The sequence below is a fragment of the Rhipicephalus microplus genome, unplaced genomic scaffold (genome assembly GCF_043290135.1).
Source record: "Rhipicephalus microplus isolate Deutch F79 unplaced genomic scaffold, USDA_Rmic scaffold_273, whole genome shotgun sequence".
NCBI classification, from domain to species: Eukaryota; Metazoa; Arthropoda; class Arachnida; order Ixodida; family Ixodidae; genus Rhipicephalus; species Rhipicephalus microplus.
Window position 1 is genome coordinate 81,607 of NW_027464844.1, and position 5,894 is coordinate 87,500.

At 58.6% G+C, this 5,894-nt stretch overlaps 2 non-coding genes across 2 annotated transcripts in view; both read left to right on the top strand.

The window, feature by feature from the left end:
• The first annotated feature begins 2,288 nt into the window (after positions 1–2,288).
• Positions 2,289–4,103, top strand: LOC142793066 (small subunit ribosomal RNA). Its single transcript, XR_012891417.1, has one exon. It is a non-coding gene; the product is annotated as a small subunit ribosomal RNA (ribosomal RNA).
• Positions 4,104–5,822: 1,719 nt separating this feature from the next.
• Positions 5,823–5,894, top strand: part of LOC142793085 (5.8S ribosomal RNA) — a 153-nt gene continuing 81 nt past the window's right edge. The window contains exon 1 of the ribosomal RNA XR_012891433.1: positions 5,823–5,894. This exon is cut by the window's right edge and continues 81 nt beyond it. This is a non-coding gene — a ribosomal RNA (5.8S ribosomal RNA).

Below are 5,894 nucleotides of genomic sequence, written 5' to 3' on the forward strand. Positions count from 1 at the left end.
AGGATGTTCGCCGTTTTTGGCAGAGTGAGTGCTGGCACTCCGGCGAAGCCAAAGAGCGCGAATGCGCCCACGAAAGTGGCGTGTTTGGACGTGCTTGACGACGACCACCGCAGGAAAACGAAAAACCACGTCAGCCGGGGCGAGCGACCCATGGCGGTCTGGGTGCTTATCGCTGCTATTATAGGGGCACCCCGGCAGACGCAAAAAAAAAAAAAATTTTTTTTCGACATTCTTTCTTGCTCGTCGACCTCGGGTGACCCAGGTCGCAGTGGGAGCCGCGCACGAAAGCGGCGTCGCGAGACGGCTTCGCGGTCGCTAGTCGCACGAGCTCGGCAACCGCGTCTGCCGGGGCGGAGTTCGGGACGCCGACGGCTAAGTGGGAACCGCCGCTCGGATGTTCGCCGTTTGTGGCCGAGTGAGTGCTGGCACTCCGGCGAAGCCAAACGGGGCCGATTCCGGCACGATATCGGCGTCTTTCTACGTGCTCGCCGGCGACCGTCGCACGAGTACGGCAAAGTGCGTCTGCCGGGGCGGGGTTTGCGACGCGTACGCAATAGTGAGAACCGTCGCTCGGATGTTCGTCGTCTTTCGCCGAGCCAGTGCTGGCACTCCGGCGAAGCCGAACGGAGCCGATTCGGGCACGATATCGGCGTCTTTCCACGTGCTCGCCGGCGACCGTCGCACGAGTACGGTAAACCGCGTCAGCCGGGGCGGAGTTCGGGACGCCGATGCGAAAGTGGGAAGCGCCGCTCGGATCTTCGCCGTTTTTGGAGGAGTCAGTGGCGGCACTCCGGTGAAGCCAAGGTGCGCCAATTCGCGCACGATATCGGCGTCTTTCGACGTGCCCGCCGGCCACCGTCGCACGAGTACGGCAAACCTCGTCTGCCGGGGCGGGGTTTGCGACGCCGACGCAAAAGTGGGAACCGCCGCTCGGATGTTCGCCGTTTTTGGCAGAGTGAGTGCTGGCACTCCGGCGAAGCGAAAGAGCGTGAATGCGCCCACGAAAGTAGCGTATTTGGACGTGCTTGACGGCGACCGCCGCAGGAGTACGAAAAACCACGTCAGCCGGGGCGAGCGACCCACGGCGGTCTGGGTGCTTATCGCTGCTATTATAGGGGCACCCCGGCAGACGCAGAAAGAAAAAAAAAAAAAATGGGGACATGGCGTGCGTCACCGTGCGGCTTCGCAGCGTTGCCGAAGTCGCCGAGCCCTTCGACTGAGCCGAACGGCGGACAGGGAACGTTGGTCGGCCGTTCTAACCTGTCGGTGCCACGCCGAGACGTCGTTAAGGAAAACCGCGTCGTGGGCCTCTACGACGCCGTCGAGTCGTTGTACGTTTGGTGTCCAGCGTGTCGGCGGCGAGTAGCGGACACGTCGTTCACGACTTCGGTCTTTCGCAGTCGACGCGAACTTGCGGAGAGTCGTGGTGCCTCACGTTTTCGGCAGAAACCGCGGCGGAATTTTCCCGTGCGTGCGCGCACGACCTCGGTGCTGTGCCGTCAGCGTAGTGTTGCACAAACTCGTGGCCTACCCAAGGTGCGGTACGTTTGCGGCCGTATCCTCGGTGGGAATTTCGTGAGTAGGGTCGCAAATTCTACGACCTCGGCGGGTTTGAGAGCGACGTAGACTTGTGGCACGCTCAACGTGCCACACGTTTCGGGGCACACCCGCGGTGAAATTTTCTCGAGTACGCTCGTATTAGTGCCCAAGGAGGTCTGGGTACTTATCGCTGCTATTATGTGGGGGTTCTCGTGAGCGGCGTACGCGAAAGCGACCGGGTGTCTGATATGCGGCGGGCTTCGGCCTCGTCAAGCGTGTCCTCGGGTCTGCTCCAGGGGAATCCACGGCAGTCGTCTGCAGCCTCATCCGCTTGATGCGTTAGGGGCTGGTTGTCGGACGGTGCCGTTTTACCACGATATCGAGGTGTGTTCCGTGTCGTCCTCGGGCGATTCAGATGCGAAAGCGCCGAAGACGCGGGCGTGACCCGTCGTCTGGCGGCTTTGCAGCCTCGGCTCCGTTGCTAGTTCCGGCCGGTCCACCGACAGTGCAGCGGGCTTGGGCAACCCGCACGGCGCGACCGAGTCGATGCAACGAAAAAGAGCGAGCATGAACGTGCTTCTTGCCGCACGGCTCCCACTCGTCTTTCGGGAAGGTTGTGCCGTAGCGAGCTCGAACGCCGTCATCTCGGAGTGCAAAATAAGCGTGTTGGGGCGCCTGAAGGTGGCCTCCGCCGCACACAGACTGCGTCCGGCCCGCCGAAGGCGAGGACGGACGCGCAGTCGAACGATTACCTGGTTGATCCTGCCAGTAATCATATGCTTGTCTCAAAGATTAAGCCATGCATGTCTAAGTACATGCCGAAATAAGGCGAAACCGCGAATGGCTCATTAAATCAGTTATGGTTCCTTAGATCGTTTCTTCCTACTTGGATAACTGTGGCAATTCTAGAGCTAATACATGCAGTGAGCCTGGAGCCCTTTGGGTAACGGGTGCTTTTATTAGACCAAGATCGATCGGGTTTCGGCCCGTATTGTGTGGTGACTCTGGATAACTTTGTGCTGATCGCATGGCCACGAGCCGGCGACGTTTCTTTCAAGTGTCTGCCTTATCAACTTTCGATGGTAGGTTACTTGCTTACCATGGTTGTTACGGGTAACGGAGAATCAGGGTTCGATTCCGGAGAGGGAGCCTGAGAAACGGCTACCACATCCAAGGAAGGCAGCAGGCGCGCAAATTACCCACTCCCGGCACGGGGAGGTAGTGACGAAAAATAACAATACGGGACTCTTTTGAGGCCCCGTAATTGAAATGAGTACACTCTAAATCCTTTAACGAGGATCAATTGGAGGGCAAGTCTGGTGCCAGCAGCCGCGGTAATTCCAGCTCCAATAGCGTATACTAAAGCTGCTGCGGTTAAAAAGCTCGTAGTTGGATCTCAGTTCCAGACGAGTAGTGCATCTACCCGATGCGACGGCTCGGACTGAACATCATGCCGGTTCTTTCTTGGTGCACTTCATTGTGTGCCTCGAGATGGCCGGTGCTTTTACTTTGAAAAAATTAGAGTGCTCAACGCAGGCGAGTCGCCTGAATAAACTTGCATGGAATAATAGAACAAGACCTCGTTTCTGTTCTGTTGGTTTTTGGAATACGAGGTAATGATTAAGAGGGACGGACGGGGGCATTCGTATTGCGGCGCTAGAGGTGAAATTCTTGGACCGTCGCAAGACGAACTACTGCGAAAGCATTTGCCAAGAATGTTTTCATTGATCAAGAACGAAAGTCAGAGGTTCGAAGGCGATCAGATACCGCCCTAGTTCTGACCATAAACGATGCCAACCAGCGATCCGCCTGAGTTACTCAAATGACTCGGCGGGCAGCTTCCGGGAAACCAAAGTATTTGGGTTCCGGGGGAAGTATGGTTGCAAAGCTGAAACTTAAAGGAATTGACGGAAGGGCACCACCAGGAGTGGAGCCTGCGGCTTAATTTGACTCAACACGGGAAAACTTACCCGGCCCGGACACTGGGAGGATTGACAGATTGAGAGCTCTTTCTTGATTCGGTGGATGGTGGTGCATGGCCGTTCTTAGTTGGTGGAGCGATTTGTCTGGTTAATTCCGATAACGAACGAGACTCTAGCCTATTAAATAGGTGCGGGGTTCCCAGCACCTTACAACCTTCTTAGAGGGACAAGCGGCTCCTAGCCGCACGAAACAGAGCAATAACAGGTCTGTGATGCCCTTAGATGTCCGGGGCCGCACGCGCGCTACACTGAAGGAAGCAGCGTGTCTTTATCCCTGTCTGAAAAGACTGGGTAACCCGTGGAACTTCTTTCGTGATTGGGATAGGGGCTTGCAATTGTTCCCCTTGAACGAGGAATTCCCAGTAAGCGCGAGTCATAAGCTCGCGTTGATTACGTCCCTGCCCTTTGTACACACCGCCCGTCGCTACTACCGATTGAATGATTTAGTGAGGTCTTCGGACCGATGTCCGGCGCGGCCTTTCGGTTGCGCCGGTCTGTTGGAAAGATGACCAAACTTGATCATTTAGAGGAAGTAAAAGTCGTAACAAGGTTTCCGTAGGTGAACCTGCGGAAGGATCATTAACGGATTGTGAAGGGTGAGCGCCTCAGCTGCGTCTGCGCCCGACACTTTCTGCCGCTGACCCCGTTTGGACGCGGGGTCGGCTTTTCCCCACGGGGCTGCCTGAATGTGGAGCGGCACCCCGTGACAAATTGTTGCGCCCAGCGGACGCCAACACCGCGACCTTGGACGGTCGGCCAGGTGGCGGACGCGGGTACAAACGGCGCAACGCACTCATAGGTCGGCTTTCGACCCGCCACTGCACCGTGGCTCGAAGCGCTCGAAATGCGCGACCCGACCGCTGCGGGACCGCCTAGTACTGTAAACAGGAGCGGCGGAGCGCGAACGGCGAGTCGTGGTTACGTCGGTAGAAGGCGAGGCTGCGCGTTCCCGAAACGCCAGCCGAGTGCCCTCCCGACCGTTCGAGCGTGCAAGAACGAGACCCGACAATCGCGCGGCGACTGCCAAGTACGAGAGGAACGGCACAAGCGTCGGCGGTCGGTCAAGGAACTGGCGATGTGACGGGTCCGCTGTGCACCAGTGCATACCGTCCCGCCGTCCGCGGCAAGCGCCTCCGCGTCCTCGGGTGACGGAGGCTGCCGGTCGGTTCTTGCAGGCGAGGGATCTCGCTGGCACCGGTTCGCGTTGACGCGCGGCCGGTCATGGCACGGCGATGCGACGGCCGAGGTGCGCAGTACTCGATGGAGGAACCGCACGCTCCGATGACCGTCCCGCCCTCCGTGGCGTATGCGTACCGACCGTAATGGTTGCAGCAGCGCCGGCCGGCTTTTGAATTCGCCACACGAAACACGGTGCGAGATCGCGGTTAGGGGAGCGTCGACGTTGCCAGGCGTTTTGCTTGCTGCCGAGGGAAAGGCGGCACGGCCACGTCGCGCTCGTCGCGATTAGCGGGTCTGCGCGCTTTGGGAAGGTGCCGCAACGACTTGCCGAAAGAGGAAGCACGGAAGAACGAGGGACTTGGACGTCCCGACAATTGAACGCACTTGCGGCCAGGCCCTTGCTGGCTTCGTTCTTCCGCCTCGAGTAGGCTCGTACGCGGCTCCGGCGCCGAAAGTGGTCCTTGGCACCGACTTCGGTGGACGTGGGAAGTGCCGCGCAAGTACGGCGCGCCTGGCTCCACCTGTTGGCTAAAGTAGGCAGCCGGATCGGCATTTTGGTGTGCGGTGGCAAACCGTGGATGCGAAAAAAGCTTGTGCGATTTCGTGGAACAAAAAGCGGGGGTCCCCCTTTTTATGCGGAGGAGACCGACCCGCCTGCCGTGGTGAACCGCGACGCCACGGTAAAAACGGGAGAGGCTTGTCGATGGGACCGTGCATCCCGCGCTCCACGGAGGCCGGGAGGCGGCCGGCCGAGGAAATGTGTAGCCGTCGAGGCCCGCATCTGCGTGCACTCTTATCCAAATGGGTGTACCGCAGGCATTTTCTGGTTAGGCGGGCCAATGAGAGCGAGCACACAACGATACCTACGGGTCCGGCTTGGAGAACCGGCTTCGACGCCTCCCGAGTATTTATAGAGGGGTGGACCACGAAAGCACTCGCAAGTAGCGAAAGCGAAACGCCGTCCGAAACACACCGTTTGCTCGATTTGCGGCAGCCGAAAAAGGCGCGGCAGAGTTTTGGAGTCCAAGCGTGCGCTGAAAAGCGCCCTTCTTGGCCACTGTTTGGCCGAGTGCCAGAAACGTTTGGTTTTGACTGTACGGAATTGAACAAACACTTTTTCACGACTCTAAGCGGTGGATCACTCGGTTCTCGGGTCGATGAAGAACGCAGCCAGCTGCGAGACTTGGTGTGAAT